Genomic DNA, 17,123 nt, shown 5'->3' on the forward strand with positions numbered 1-17,123 from the left:
AATTTGGTCTTTCATTAGAGACTATTGCAAATTTTGTTATGTGATCATTAAATGTGTTACTTACAGAGGGTTCTACATTCTCTTCCACTTCTTCCTCATTTACTGTGTCCTTCTCTGCACTGTTTTGTTCAGGACCAAAGTAACAAAACTGAATTTCATCAACAACCTTCTCTACATCTGATACCGTTCCTCGGAACAGAGCCCTATTCAATTCATTTAACTTTATTGCTGGACTTTTGGCAAAATACAACCGTCTCATAAACTTTCTCATTTCAGTATGATGAACAGCCAGCATCCTAAAATGATGGAAAACACTATTGCACACTTTTCTAGATAGACAAGCCAGAGAATGACCCTGCAAACCAGTATTCTCTCTCACTCTGCATGGATCCAGACTTTGAAGCACCTTAATCTTCTGTTTTATACTTTTTTTACTATATTCTCTTAGAAACTCTCGAAATTTGTCAATAGATTCCTGACGCACAGTGCAAATACTACTACAATTCCAAGTGTACACTGGGGCTTTAGGACGTCTCCCCATTGCCTCATCTGCCATCACTTGTACCTCATCTCTTGGAACCATTATCTCCTTCTCCATTATGCAACCATTTTTTACTTCGTATGAACGACCTCTGGTGTCAACTGCATGCAGCAAACTATTACTTTGAAAATAGCTCTCTTCATTAAAAAAAGGTTCACTACTTGAACTATGCATCCACTTTCCTAAAAACACTTTACAAAAGTTTGTTCTGTTCACTACTCTTTTCCTTTTGCTATGTGATTTCAGTACATTAACCATTTTGTCTAATGTACGCATCCTATTCAAAATTAATATGAATAGTTTCCTTTTTAATTCTAATGCCTTTGCTGCAATGGCTTCAATTTCTTTTTTTCTCTTATAAAACTTTGTCTTTTTCTTATATTTCTTCACATCCTTTATCAAATTGGACATAACTCTTCTCTGAAACATTTTTCTACGTATCTCTTTAAACGCTGTTTTTCTGTTTAAGTTTAACTTTTTAGTTGCAGAAGGTATATTTGCATTAACTAAATTCTCAATTTTTCTTGTCCTTTTTGTTTGAAATCATTCTTTCCTGTACAGACATTTTGTACATTTTTCCTTTTTTTGAATATATTCCTTAGAAAATCTTTTTTTTGCTTACCAGAAGATTTTTTCTTCCTCCCAGCATCAGCATCTTCTACTAACTTTGATCCTCTAGTTGTCTTCAAATATAGTTTTTTTTTTAGCGTTTTTTGAACTCTGGATTTTGTAGGCATCTTAAATTTTGTTCACTGCTCTTCAGCAATACCTGAAAAAAACTAAAAAAAAAATTCCTTTATTTTATTTAAATATATTACTACATTTCTTTTCACAATAGTCACAAAACGAAATTTCTTTGCCAATTTGAATGCACACTTACTGCTCTTTTTTTTGGGCAAGTGAAAATCACTTTTACAAACTGACACATTATGAAACCACTTTTCAGATTTTTTAAAAAGCCCATGTCCAGACTGCTACACTCCAGCAAGGGCAACCAGCCTTAGTGATGCTGAATGTTTTCGCATTACAGACTGAAACCTGAAAACCCCACTCGCTTGTAAATACTGTGCATGATTATACATGGCAAGCAGATGGGTGTGTGCTAAGAGTCTGCTTCTTCCCCCAAAAAATCGCTCCCCCTTTTTCCTACTAATGCAACTGTGAAATCACCAGAAAAAAACGCAATAAATCTCTGCCTATAATTCCTCTTTGCACACAGAGTCATGTTTTCACATTAGTCCCAAAACGAAATTTCTTTGCCAATTTCAAAGCACACTTACTGCTCTTTTTTTTTTGGCAAGTGAAAATCACTTTTACAGACTGACACATTATTAAACCACTTTTTTGATTTTCTTAAATGCACATGTCCAAACTTCTTTTTCAGACCACCACCATGTGTAACCTGGGTGCCTGCCTACACTCCAGCAAGGGCAACCAGCCTTAGTGATGCTGAATGTATTTCCATTACAGACTGAAACCTGAAAACCCCACTCGGTTGTGAATACTGTGCATGATTATACATGGCAAGCAGATGGGTGTGTGCTAAGAGTCTGCTTCTTCCCCCAAAAAATCGCTCCCCCTTTTTCCTACTAATGCAACTGTGAAATCACCAGAAAAAAACGCAATAAATCTCTGCCTATAATTCCTCTTTGCACACAGAGTCATGTTTTCACATTAGTCCCAAAACGAAATTTCTTTGCCAATTTGAAAGCACACTTACTGCTCTTTTTTTTTGGGCAAGTGAAAATCACTTTTACAGACTGACACATTATGAAACCACTTTTTTGATTTTCTTAAATGCACATGCCCAAACTTCTTTTTCAGACCACCACCATGTGTAACCTGGGTGCCTGCCTACACTCCAGCAAGGGCAACCAGCCTTAGTGATGCTGAATGTATTTGCATTACAGACTGAAACCTGAAAACCCCACTCGCTTGTAAATACTGTGCATGATTATACATGGCAAGCAGATGGGTGTGTGCTAAGAGTCTGCTTCTTCCCCCAAAAAATCGCTCCCCCTTTTTCCTACTAATGCAACTGTGAAATCACCAGAAAAAAACGCAATAAATCTCTGCCTATAATTCCTCTTTGCACACAGAGTCATGTTTTCACATTAGTCCCAAAACGAAATTTCTTTGCCAATTTGAAAGCACACTTACTGCTCTTTTTTTTTTGGCAAGTGAAAATCACTTTTACAGACTGACACATTATTAAACCACTTTTTTGATTTTCTTAAATGCACATGTCCAAACTTCTTTTTCAGACCACCACCATGTGTAACCTGGGTGGCTGCCTACACTCCAGCAAGGGCAACCAGCCTTAGTGATGCTGAATGTATTTGCATTACAGACTGAAACCTGAAAACCCCACTCGCTTGTAAATACTGTGCATGATTATACATGGCAAGCAGATGGGTGTGTGCTAAGAGTCTGCTTCTTCCCCCAAAAAATCGCTCCCCCTTTTTCCTACTAATGCAACTGTGAAATCACCAGAAAAAAACGCAATAAATCTCTGCCTATAATTCCTCTTTGCACACAGAGTCATGTTTTCACATTAGTCCTAAAACGAAATTTCTTTGCCAATTTGAAAGCACACTTACTGCTCTTTTTTTTTGAGCAAGTGAAAATCACTTTTACAGACTGACACATTATAAAACCACTTTTTTGATTTTCTTAAATGCACATGTCCAAACTGCTTTTTCAGACCACCACCATGTGTAACCTGGGTGGCTGCCTACACTCCAGCAAGGGCAACCAGCCTTAGTGATGCTGAATGTATTTGCATTACAGACTGAAACCTGAAAACCCCACTCGCTTGTAAATACTGTGCATGATTATACATGGCAAGCAGATGGGTGTGTGCTAAGAGTCTGCTTCTTCCCCCAAAAAATCGCTCCCCCTTTTTCCTACTAATGCAACTGTGAAATCACCAGAAAAAAACGCAATAAATCTCTGCCTATAATTCCTCTTTGCACACAGAGTCATGTTTTCACATTAGTCCCAAAACGAAATTTCTTTGCCAATTTCAAAGCACACTTACTGCTCTTTTTTTTTTGGCAAGTGAAAATCACTTTTACAGACTGACACATTATTAAACCACTTTTTTGATTTTCTTAAATGCACACGTCCAAACTTCTTTTTCAGACCACCACCATGTGTAACCTGGGTGCCTGCCTACACTCCAGCAAGGGCAACCAGCCTTAGTGATGCTGAATGTATTTGCATTACAGACTGAAACCTGAAAACCCCACTCGCTTGTAAATACTGTGCATGATTATACATGGCAAGCAGATGGGTGTGTGCTAAGAGTCTGCTTCTTCCCCCAACAAATCGCTCCCCCTTTTTCCTACTAATGCAACTGTGAAATCACCAGAAAAAAACGCAATAAATCTCTGCCTATAATTCCTCTTTGCACACAGAGTCATGTTTTCACATTAGTCCCAAAACGAAATTTCTTTGCCAATTTCAAAGCACACTTACTGCTCTTTTTTTTTTGGCAAGTGAAAATCACTTTTACAGACTGACACATTATGAAACCACTTTTTTGATTTTCTTAAATGCACATGTCCAAACTGCTTTTTCAGACCACCACCATGTGTAACCTGGGTGGCTGCCTACATTCCAGCAAGGGCAACCAGCCTTAGTGATGCTGAATGTATTTGCATTACTGAGTCCAACCTCAAACCCTTAAACTATTCTTTTTTTTTCCAGTACACCTTAATTTATCGTGAAAACATAGTCCATATTATTTTACATGTTCCTCACATTTAAATTTCTCCCAAAACAGAAAATAATAAACACAACTTCAACAAAAAGAATTGCTTTTCTATTATTCATTTCTTAATTTACCATATACATCCCCTCTCAAACTCTAAACTCACCTTTAAAATTAGTTAGTTGTGAAAGAAATGTGGCACTCAAACAGCAGATTATCAGAGCCAGGATCTCTGTTGTGTTCACCTCTCTCCTCTCAGCAGAACCAGATAATGGCAAACTTTCCCTCTATTTTTCCACACATATACATGTAAGTTTCAAATCTCAGTGCTTCCCCCTTTTTTTCAAATGTAATCACACATTTCTATTGGTTGAAAACCAACCCTTTTCCAAAAGTACCCTGCCCCCAACTTGACTTCTGCCTAGTACCCTTCCCCCAACTTGACTTCTGCCTGCTACCATAGCAACAGCTCATGGAACACTGCTGTGTGGAGTTAAGTCAGAAGTTCGCCACACAATGTTTCAATTCCACAGAGCAAGAGTGCTTGACTTTTCAAACCTAACAGCAAATCCATAGTACTGTTCTTTGGTTACACATTTTTTTGTACCAATACAAAACATGCTTCTATTAATTTACACATACAGCCTAGTTTTTATTCTAGAATGGTATGAAACAGCCAATCAGTTCTTTTTGTTTTGAAAAAAATATGTATGCCTCCATTTCCAAACTGTCTTTCTTTTCATATTGCCATTCTACTGAAAGACACCTCCTGAGTGCATCCAGTTCTCCTTTGAAGATGTTCACAGTGTGGATTGTAGGGCACAGCTATGTCTTCTGGAGTGAAAAGTATGCAGAGAAAACAGATATGGTGAGAGACCTTGCTTTGCCAAATGTAGACATTAAATGGATTGGTCAGAGAGGGTTAAAGTGGCACCAATTGATGCCATTGGTGAAATCCTTCATGCAAATCCAACACCCTGACCTCATAATAGTGCACTGTGGTGGCAATGACCTAGGCACTTTGACTGGGGTAGGTCTGGAAATGCTTATGAAGGACACCTTTACACAACTGTTTTCACTTTTCCCTAAAACTGCCTTTGTGTTTTCCAACATATACCAAAGGCAAAAATGGAACTGGTCCAATCATTTCTGTCCGCAGATTGACAAAGCAAGAAAGCACGTCAACAAATCTGTTTCTGCTTTCCTCCGTGACTATGGTATGGGTGCCATTTACCACAACAACTTGCGTTATGACATGCAAGACATTTATAGAGGAGATGGTGTGCACTTCAATGATGAAGGGAACAGAGTCTTCCTTTTGAACCTTAGACTCTGCATCGGTACTTACTTGTAGGTACCACTAAAAAAATGACTTCATAAACACAACAGCTCTTTTTAGAGCTCCCTAATATCTAAACTCTTAATTCTGCATTTCATTTTTTTATTTTTATTTTTTTTTACCGTACGCTTACCGTACGCGTACCCCGTGATTTTTTTAAAAATCAATAAATGTTTTTTTTGTACTTTTCTGTCCTTCTTTGACCCCCTTACAAATGTTAGGGGGTCTGTAACTCTTCTCATTGCCCCCTTTTCTTGTTTTCACTCTTTTTTTTCAGAGTGAAATACACAAAATGGCGGCCGCCGCTTCCTGGTTTCGGCCGATTCGAATGTTTACTAAGATCTAAGGGCCAATCAGAATCTCGCTCGCGCACGCCATTTTTCTTCCGTACGCTTACCGTAAGCTCACCGTACGCGTACCCCGTGATTTTTTTAAAAAACAATAAATGTTTTTTTTGTACTTTACAGTCCTTCTTTGACCCCCTCACAAATGTAAGGCGGTCTGTAACTCTCCTCTTTGCCCCCTTTTCTTGTTTTCACTCTTTTTTTCAGAGTGAAATACACAAAATGGCGGCCGCCGCTTCCTGGTTTCGGCCGATTCGAATGTTTACTAAGATCTAAGAGCCAATCAGAATCGCGCTCGCGCACGCCACCGTACGCGTACGGTAAGCGTACGGTAAGCGTACCGTAAGCGGGCTCAGATATATATATTGATTTAAAGGCTATTTTCTCAGAATCTACTGAACAGATTTACACCAAACCTACAAAAGGCACTTCCTTGACCTAGGGACTACCTCTCTGCCAAATTTCGAGTAATTCTGTTCAGCCGTTCGGGCTGTAGCTCGTTCTAAAGGTCCTATGGAAAAATGCATGGGAAAAACGCGTTTTGGGACCCCCCTTTTATCTCAGCCCCCGCTTGACGGATCCCCCCGAGACTTTCAGGGTAGGAGCGGAGCGTAGCGCCCCACCTATTTTGAGAAATTCGCGAGGATTCGTCGACCGGCGCCAAAGTTATTCAAAATAGAATGTTGCGGATTTCCTATGGAAAAGGGGTCCTAACTATAACTACCTACTGGCAACCGCCAGTAGGTAATATATATATATATATATATATATATATATATATATATATATATATATATATATATATATATATATATATATATATATATATATATATATATATATATATATATATATATATATATATATATATATATATATATATATATATATATATATATATATATATTTTTGAATGCCTAGTTCCAACCGCCGCGGCTCCTGAACGAAGGGCGCGTCGTCCGTACGGATAAACCAGGCGAAATCCGTTAATATCTCAAAAGTTCAATTCATCCAAGTGAAAAGATGACGACGCCGTGTCTTGCTGAATAACACAAATTTAATTGTCAGCTGCTGGACGCGTTTCGCCTGCAGGTCAGGCGAAACGCGTCCAGCAGCTGACAATTAAATTTGTGTTATTCAGCAAGACACGGCGTCGTCATCTTTTCACTTGGATGAATTGAACTTTTGAGATATATATATATATATATATATATATATAACACGAAGGACTTCGCCAGAAACACTCCTGCAAACCAGCAATCATGAGGAGAGCAGGAACAGACGAACACTGACCCAGGAAGCGAGTGAGTAGTTTTTATTTATCTCACAGCAATGCCTGCATGACGCGTTTTAGCCTACGGGAGGCCTTGATCACATGACGCCGAGGCTAAGCAGGTTTCATTTTAAAGTGCTAGTGCAAATAATAAATGTGACACGATTGGCTAGCGCATAAATAGCACAATAGACATGGAAAAAATATATACATATTTACATTTTGAGTCTACAGATGATGAAATTCATAAATGGGTGAAGAATCAACATCAGTACAACAAGCACGTATTTACAATTGGTTAAAAAATCCTTAAAAGCAAAGAAAACACATATAATAAGTGCAATCTAATTTTAAGGTAAGACCAAAAGGCGAAAACACGTTAAGAGTCATTCATGTTATAATAATGAACACCTGTATGTGCAACATTGGACAAAATTGTGCAAAATGAGCAATTTGTGCAAATAATACCCAAGTGGGTAGAGTCCACATGATGTTGATAGTCAGTAGGCATACAAAAGAGAAGACCATCCTTAATGGATACTACCATGTCTGTATTAGTGTGCCAATCATGGTATCATGGTATTATGTAGAGTGCAAAGTGCAAAAATAGTGATACAATAAAAAATTGTACTTAAAAAAACTGTGGTATAAAATTCCTGAATAAAAAATAGTTATGGAGGCTGGCCATTTTTTAAAAAACAGTAGAAAAACTCTGGAAGGCTGGTGAAGAAACATGGTTTAGAGACAGGTGAAGAAATCTTCGCTAGAATTGAGGCCAATAGGTGTCTTAGTATCCAATTCTAGGATATAGCGGGTTTCTAGCGCACGAAGTAAGGCCTCACGGTTACCTTCCCGTCTCAAAGGGAGCACTGAGTCAATGACATAAAATCTGAGAAGTTCACTTTTATTGTCATGACGCGCCTTAAAATGGCGTGCAACGGGGTAGGAGGCGTCACTACCATTTATAGCACGGATATGCTGGAGTATCCGCTTGTGGACCTGCACTTTGGTACTACCAACATATTGCAGGCCACACGGACACTCCTGCACATACACTGCAAATTCAGTCTTGCAAGTAAGAAGTTTGGTGATGGGGCGAGGAATATCACAAAATGGAGTACGAAACTCCATTTTGCTGGACCCATGCCTGCAAGCTTTGCAACTAGAACAACGCTTAAAACCCTTGCTCGCCTGTAACCATGTTTTAGTAGAAATGATCTCTGGACTGGACTTGACCAAAGCATCATTCATGGAACGAGCTTTCCTGAATGTAATGACTGGGCTAACTGACATCAGATCCCCAATGACAGGGTCATTATAAACAAGGCTCCAATTCTTCTTAAGTATTTTGCGTAAAGCCTGATGCTGGCGATTGTAGGTCACAATCAATCTGACCGGTTGCTTGTTTTGTGTCACTGTGCCACTAGGTACTGCCTTCTTTAGAGCCTCACTTCTGGGAATGCGATTGGCTTTCAGGACTGCACTGTCAATCATGGCGGCAGTGTAACCTCTAGCCAAGAAGCGTGTTTTGCTGGCTTGTTGAGCTTTGGCACACTCCAATTCTGTGCTGCAAATGCGTCTGATACGCAACATCTCCCCGTAGGGTATGCTGCGTATGAGGTGCGCCGGATGATGGCTGGTGGCATGCAACACAGTGTTGCCCGCAGTGGGTTTCCTAAAAAGTCGTGTCACTAAATGGTCATTGCTGACAACGATCTCTACATCTAGGAAAAACACCGATTCCTGACTGATGTTGGACGTGAAGTGGAGGTTCAATGTGTTGATGTTAAGTGAATCGATGAAGTCAAGAGCTAGCTGTTTGGTACCTTGCCATATCAAGAAAATATCATCGATATAGCGAAGCCATACAATCACATGTTTGGAAAAGGTGTCATGGTGTTGGCCAAAGAGGACCTGTTCCTCCCAGCAGCCCATATGCAAACAGGCATAGCTGGGAGAAAAACAGGCCCCCATGGCAACACCTCTGACCTGTTGGAAATACTGGTTACCAAACATAAAGAAGTTGTTGTGCAGACAAAACGAAATCATAGCTAGTAACATCTTATTGTGATTGGCTAACACAATAGGTCTAGTCCCCAAATAATGGGTAATTGCTTTCAAACCATCAGAATTATGAATGCTGGTGTAAAGAGCTGTTACATCAAGTGTTATCAACCAAAATGTAGTGTCCCACGTTGTGCCTGCAATTTTTCTTAGAAAATCGCCTGTATCTTGAACAAAGGAGGGTAAGGCTTTGACATGTTCCTGCAAGAAACCATCAATGTAAACAGACGTATTTTCCAATAAGCCCCCACAGGCTGAGATGATAGGCCTGCCTGGAGGCTTAACAGGTTCTTATGCACTTTCGGGATGAAATAGATCACCGGGGTGACTGGGTGATCGTTCTTAAGAAATTTAAGTTCATCCTGACTCAATAGACCAGTGCTTCTCCAGGCGACCAAACGAGAATAGAAATCGTTTTGTGCTTTTTTCATCACTGATGCTTCACACCATTTGTAGCACAGAGGATCATTGAGTTGGTTATGGGCTTCCTCTAGATAAAGTTCTCGTGGCCAAAGCACCACATTTCCACCTTTATCTGATTGGCGGATTATGACGTTATCATTTGCCTGCAGTTTTTTAACCAACTGGATGTAACAACTGTTCTGCGCGGTGTGTTGAAATTTTTCACGTAGCGTAGAAGTATACAACTTTTTGATACCAGCTATAGACAGTTCGTGAAAAATATCTAAATTGTCATGCAGCATCAAGGGAGTGAAGGTTGATTTAGGCTTAAATTTGGTAAAGCTAGGCATGTTGGGAACCAATCCTTCATTCATATGATCAGAACTAGGATCCTCATCGTGTAGATGTTGTAAATCTTGCAGTAATTCAAGGTCACTAACACACAGTCCTTGTAGTTTTGTGACATTGGGTGAAGGTTGAAGTCGCGAAGCTGAGGGGTTGAGCAAAAAGTACTTTTGTAATTTCAATTTACGGATGAATTTGTAAAGGTCAATCCGTGTTCTAGAGTAGCTGAAATTGCTGGCTGGACTGTAGGAAAGGCCCAAATGTAGAATTTTAATCTCAGCTTGGCTCAGTTGGATATCTGAAAGGTTGAGAACAGATGCAGAGCCACTTTGAACATCTTCCACATGTTGCTCATCTAATGTTTGTTCCATCTTCTGTTGTTCTTTCTTTTTGGCTTGGCGCTTGGAGACTGCTTGTCGGCGCGCTCTGCGCTTTTGGTTAGTTCTTTTGCGCTGCTGGGATTTAGACGTTTCGGTCTTAACGTTTCGCGCCGGTCTTGTCGCAAGCAGTCCACCTCTTGCGCTAGGGAATGTTTGGTAAACCCCAATTGCGGTAGGTTTCTATTGCGCTCACTGTCAGACTCACTGTCAGGTACAGAGCTAAGGTCCGAGATTGAAGATGCCAATTGATGTGTTTGGTTGGCACTGGAACCTGGCTCGGATGGCAATTGCGTTGAAGGCAATTTGGAGGCTTTGATAGCATCAAACTTCCTAGCGAAGGTAAAAATCCAACCTTTTTGGTAGTCGATTTTATCACGCTGGAATTTAAATGCCTTGCGTTTGTTTATTACTTCCTCCTCTTTGCGAAGTCGCGAAACCATCTCCTCCCTGAATTTAGTACAATCGACGGAAGTATCTAAGGCAAGAATTTCCTCATTAACAATATCGATTTGAGTCTGCAGTGCTGCGCGGTCACTCTCCGCATATTTAACCAAAATAATCACAAGCTTGCGCGAAGACTCCAAGTTGCATTCAGCCCATTCATTGAGCATATTGGGGTCAGGTTGCTCATAACTTGGTGCCAGCATTATTCAGAGCCCACGGGGTATACGCCCCACCTCTAGATAACGACTCAAGGAGCGGTGCTCCCACCATTTGGCTTGTTCAGCCTTCATCAGTTTTTCCAGACGTCTAAAAATATCACGTGGACTAGATATTCCACTATTTGTAATGACTGTTTGAATGACAGTAAGCGACCCACCAGCCGGTGAGTAATCGAACATATCCATGGCCGCCTCCTCCCTGCTCCTCAAGGCGTCTATATATATGTATGGAGAGAGAGAGAAAATGGATTTTAAAACAACATCAGTCAAATGTAACTGCTTTATTTTATAGCCTAAAATAATATATATATTTTGTAATAAGTGCGTTCATTTTGTAAAACACAATTGGTATAATTTAAATAAATTTTACTTTATGAGCTTTCATTTTTGCAAACACCAACATTGATGTGTCCAGCTGTTGTGCAATTCATTTTCAGTGGAGAGGATTTACAAAGATGACATCCTTTCTTTTCTCATTGCTAATCCTAAATACTTTTTAAATAACTTTAATTTAGAAATACGTATCTCTCTAAAAGCCAATGGAAGAGGTAAAGTATGAGCAAAACCATTTACATATTAGTAAAGATATATTGTATACTCATGTATTTGAGAAACTGCAGTGCTTCATATAGCGCATCATCAGGGAGAATACATTTAACATGTTTTAATTCTTCAATTAACAGTCCTTAATTTGAGCCGGTGCTTTCCAGGTGCTCAGCACCAGCACTTAATTGGTTTCCGGTGCTCAGCACCGGCACCTAATTGTCAACACCATACTTAGAACAGTCTACCACATGGTGGCGCTGCTCATCTAATTTAGAGATGAGCAGAACAACGGTTGTTTAGAAATACAATAAACATTAAAATAGTGCTAATACCTGCCTCCCCAGCCATTCCTTTAGCTTTGGGGACCTGGAATAATCTGAACTGTCGCATTTACATGCAAGAGAGATGGTTAGTAGTAGTTTTGGCAGCGATGACAAGGGCGATGGGTGGTGCAAGCTGCAGTGGCCACCAGGTCAGAGCTCTGGTACTTAATATTTTACAAATTAAGCACTGCTAATGTATTAATAACATCTGAATATTCACCATCTGAAAGGTTTACATGTAAAAACAAAAAACTTCAATGAGCAAGAAGATCTCCAGGCAGAGATTTCAAACTATATTAAAATATCAAAAGCGTTGTATGATTATACATTTGCTTGATATGTTCTTTTAAACCTGGCAAAGCTGCGTCGGCCGTCATGAGAAAAACTTCTCGCTTAAACGTTTCATTTAAGTTTCTATTCATTTGTCTAACCTTCTATAATAAAAATTCTCTGCTTTTTACATCGGCGTCTCTCTTTGATGGAACTGTCTGCATCAAGACATGGTTAATTTTGCTTTTGCTTTGTCATATCTATTCTCTGGGCACAAAGACAAGTACCCTCTATCAAAGCGGTCTCAGTTGTAACATCTACATTTTTGCTCTGCAATTCTTTGCTAATAATATTGACTTGAAGTTAAATATTATATCACACAGAAGGGGCTGTAAATAAGTTGATGGGATAGGTAATATTCTTCTTGTTGAATACCTGAATCTATAACATTTGAATCATATATATCTGTTATTTGGGTTCAAGACACTTTCACACTCTCAATGTACCTTTCTCGGTGAGTTACACCAAATGGCTTTAAGTCAGGCTACGTATATGATTTAGTAAAATCATCCATCTTTGAGCTGTACCAGAAACGTTTTCATTAGTCCTCCAAAAAGTTAGTCATCATCTGTTGATGCTATAGCTGCGTTCAATATCACTAAATTAAGGGACTGAAATCTGCATGGAACAAGAAATGCTCTAGAATTCATTCTGCCTATTTTTGCCTAGGAGCCTTAATTTTGATCCTTCGTGTTAGTGCCATCACAATATTCTTGACCTCATACATCTAGTAAAATCAGGCTATGCTCATTCAATATTCCTAACAAAAGTTTGGTTTGTCCTTGCCTCTTTGAATCAATAGAATGCTCCTTTACAGATGCATTGTGTCTTGTGATATCTGTAAACTGTATGATCAGTGATAACCTCTCTGAATGGCTTAAGTCAGGTATGCAGTCTACAATACCATAAACTTATTTTGCTGTCTTTGCTCCAAGTACAGTATTATGATAAATCCATCATTATTGTGTCCATTGAACTTTGATGGACCTACCTAATGACATTTGTCTCTCACCTCAAATCGTCGCCACTGTAATACCCTCCCCTTCCTATGCAAATTCTCATAGGGGGCAATGCAGTGTGATGGTGGCCTTGAGGCTCCTTCTATTGCCTAGTCTGTAAATACAGTTAAATGCTGGACCAGATCTGCAAATCTGCAACCCCCTAGGGTGAGCATGTGTGGCGTCCATATTTCATTGCCACAGTAGCCATTGTGGTGAAATGAAAGACAGACAATGGCGCCCCGTGCTTGTTTTTATCAGAGCACAAATAGCACCCCCTCCAGGTTTGTGGCTGTTGGTGCCCAGAGCTTCAGCATCAGTCGCAGTGCCCTAAAGCCGTTGGTATTACCCTTAAATTCCAGGCCAACTCTACAGGAACTGAGGTGGGCCATGGGTTAGCGAGCTTTCAAGATCCATCCTAAGAGAAAGGTGAGTGGCCAAAAACAGTAATCTCAGTCTTATCAGAAGCCAAAGAAAGGTCCAGAGAACCAGGGCACCCTGGCTGCCTTTGTTTAACAGCATACAGATGTCATTGTTGGGAGAGATTAGGACAGTCTCCACCCTAAAAAATGAAAGAAAGGCTGAACTGGATTGAGGATATTGTTGCTTTCTATAAAATGAGACAGATGTTTGTTCACTATGCTTTTCTGTTAATTTGGTTTACAAACACAGTAAGGAAATGAGCCATAAACTGGGAATAATTGGCGGGTCAGCCAAGGGTTTTTTGAGGACAGGGCTGGACTGGGAACCAAAACCGGCCCTGGCAAAGTGCTCGGCTGGCCTGCCCTGGGGATTGGGGGGTGCGGCCGAGATGTTTGCCAGGGCCAGTCTCAGCCGATTTTGTTACAGGGGCCGATTTTGCAGCTATGCTGCAAAAAACGGCCCTGTAACAAAAACGGCCTGACAGGGACCCAAAACCGGCTCCCACCCTTGCGGCCCACCAGGGGAATGCCCAGTGCCTGCTACGGCCAGTCCGGCCTGTTTGAGGACCAGGGCAATAAGACCTTTCTTGCACAAGGCAGCACCCATGAAAAAAGCAAACACAGGGAGAAATAATGCATTTCTCCTTGTTTCGCCATCTTAAGACTAGTTTTAACATGGTCTTAATTTTGGCGCTGCCTCCTATGTTCGCCACCCTTGTACATAGGGGGCAGCGTCAAAATGAATGCGTGTTGCGGTAAAACGCCCACCGCAACACCTACTGCCCACCCCTTTCACGCTAACCATAGCGTGAAAGGGGGCTTTATGTACAAGGCAGTGTTAAGCCACGTTAAGTGGCTTAACGCTGCCTTGTACATAAGGTGTGGTCTATCGCCACCACAACGTCACTATAGGTGATGTTGTGGCGGCGATAGGGGCTTGTACATATGCCCCATTATTTCTAGTGCATTCAAGTGTTTTTGCACCGTGCAGCGGCATGGCAGCAAATGCAGCTGACAGGCCCTCCAAAAAACAAATTCAAACCATGAAATAAGAATCCAGCAAATGAGATTGACAATAAAGTCAACCAATTATAACAACGGATGGGCTCTTAGCCGCTGTAAGCTTTTGGTATGTTCCCCAAGAGGCTCTTGCCTTTGGACAGCTAAAACCGTCTGGTAGGAAGAAACTAGAACCAGCTCAGCAAAACTGTGTCAAGCATGAGTAATCACACAATGACACCTTTGTGAAACCAGAATGTCATCTGGCCCAACCTGGCCTGGTGGATAGTCTGGAATGTGCTAGCCAAAAGACAGAAGTTTATCGCAGATCGTCCTTTAGCCGCCTTTTTTAAAAAATATTTCACAATTTCAGTTGGCCTTAGCCCCTCCTACCGCTACAGAAAACCTTCAGTTATCCACACTATTACGGTCACTCTGGCTTTTCCCTGTGAGCGGAGGCCATTGTAGGGCTGGGCTGTTCTCTAGTGTGGGAGTGCGTTTCCCACGTGTTTAATCCGTCTTCTAGGGTTTAGTGGGAACAGCGTCCCTCGTGTGCACTTAAATTGTTCAGGAAACAGTGCTTAGTGAGAGAGTGAGACATGGAACCGCGCGGTCTTATATAGTTACCCTATAGTATTAAAATGTCAATTGGAAATTCTTTTTTACCTTGGTTCTCGGCTCGCGTGCTTCCCAATTGACCTGGTGATGTGATACCTTTTTCTGTGCCCACTTCATTGGTTGTCAAGTTAGCTATATTTTTCTGCGACTGGTAAGATACAGACCTTTCTGACCCCTTCCACGGAGTATAGTCGTTTTGATTTCTATGTTATTCTTGCAGAGGCACAATGCTGAGTGCAACAATACCATTCTTTGCACTGTTCTTCTATTGCCCTGAATTTGGCGATTTGGGGATTTTGCATTGCTCTCTGAGCAGGTCCCTGGTTTCCCCCCCTATTGCCTGCCTGGTATTTTGCGTCCCTGATACTGCTGTTGGTTGACCTGTCTCTTTCTCATATTGCTTGGTTTTTATCGCATCCTGTTTCCCTAATTCTTTTGTTATTTGTTGTTTTTGCTGTCATTTCTTGTCTTTGCCCCTGTTTTTTCCCCCATCGTCCGCTCTCTTACCGCCGTATTGCTCTGATTTTTGTATCATATTGTGCTGCTTTTACCTGATTCCTTTGTTATTTGTTGTATCTGCTGTTATTTGTTGTGTGTGCTGTTTTTTGCCCCCCCCCCCGTCCGCTCGCTTCCTGACTTTTTATTTTATCCTATTCATTCCTTCGAACAGACTCATGTCCACCGCGCAAAATGAACTCTTATTTTCCTATACCAATCCTCCACTAATACTCTTTGGGTTCCGGAGTAGCATGCTACTGACCAATAAGCAATTCAACACCTCATCAGGGGTAGTAAGCGCAGCATAAATACAATTATAATACAATACAGTTGACGACTTGTGTTCAGCATGTTCCATACAAGTTTTTTGGTTCTGCAAAAAAAGTCTACAACAGGGCAAAGATTCAATGTACTAATTACAAAGTATTTTAAGCAGCCTTGAGTTTTTTAGAAAGAAACTTCTCAAGATGACAATTTCTACATAACACAGAAGACTGTGTGCACCAAGTACTGACCTATGTGCATATGCTTGTTTAGCTTGAAAAGATGGGCTACCCGGAAAGTTTTCAGCAGAGTATGAATGCTGCAGGTAGTGTGACCTTTAGACCCTTCATAGCTTGTTTTTTTTAACAAATAGTGTCTCTTTTGACAATTTTGCTTAGAATAAACACTGTTCTTTTTAATACTTTTTAATAGTCTGTGGTGTATTTCTCATGAGAGTTTCACTCTCTCCATTGAGTAAACACTGTTTACAGTACTGTAGGAACGTAGGATCTGCTTTTATGGTTACCCCCACTTTTTGCCTGGTGCTAAGCTGTTATTGACTAGTCTGACTGGGATCCTGCTAATCAGGACCCCAGTCCCTCTTCTTTCTCCCATAAATTGTTATGTTCAGAACTTAGATACGTCCCAGATTGGATACCTAGGTACCCTTATCAGTCCCTAGTATATAGTACTAAGGTATCCAGGGCATAGGTAACCCAGAGTCCCCCAAGGGCAGAATAATGTATTATGCCACCAATGGGAGACCATTCAAACTGTAACTACAGGCCTGCCATTGCAGACTGTGTAAGTTGGTGCTAGCACCACTTACAAAAGATATAGGTTTCCTATCTCGGGTCACTGCCCTTAAAGACTATAAGTAACCCATATAGCAGGCCTTTACAATCCTGAGGGCAGGGCACCAAGTTCTAAGTGTGAGAGTGCACCTGCATGAGCAGGACACCCCTACAGCCTACGGAGTCCATTCTCCCAGGTTGTAAGTGAAGCAGCCATATACCATATGGAGGGACACCGCGTAATTACACAATTACCATCTTGAAAT

Source organism: Triturus cristatus, chromosome 10, assembly GCF_964204655.1.
Source record: "Triturus cristatus chromosome 10, aTriCri1.1, whole genome shotgun sequence".
Classification (NCBI taxonomy): domain Eukaryota; kingdom Metazoa; phylum Chordata; class Amphibia; order Caudata; family Salamandridae; genus Triturus; species Triturus cristatus.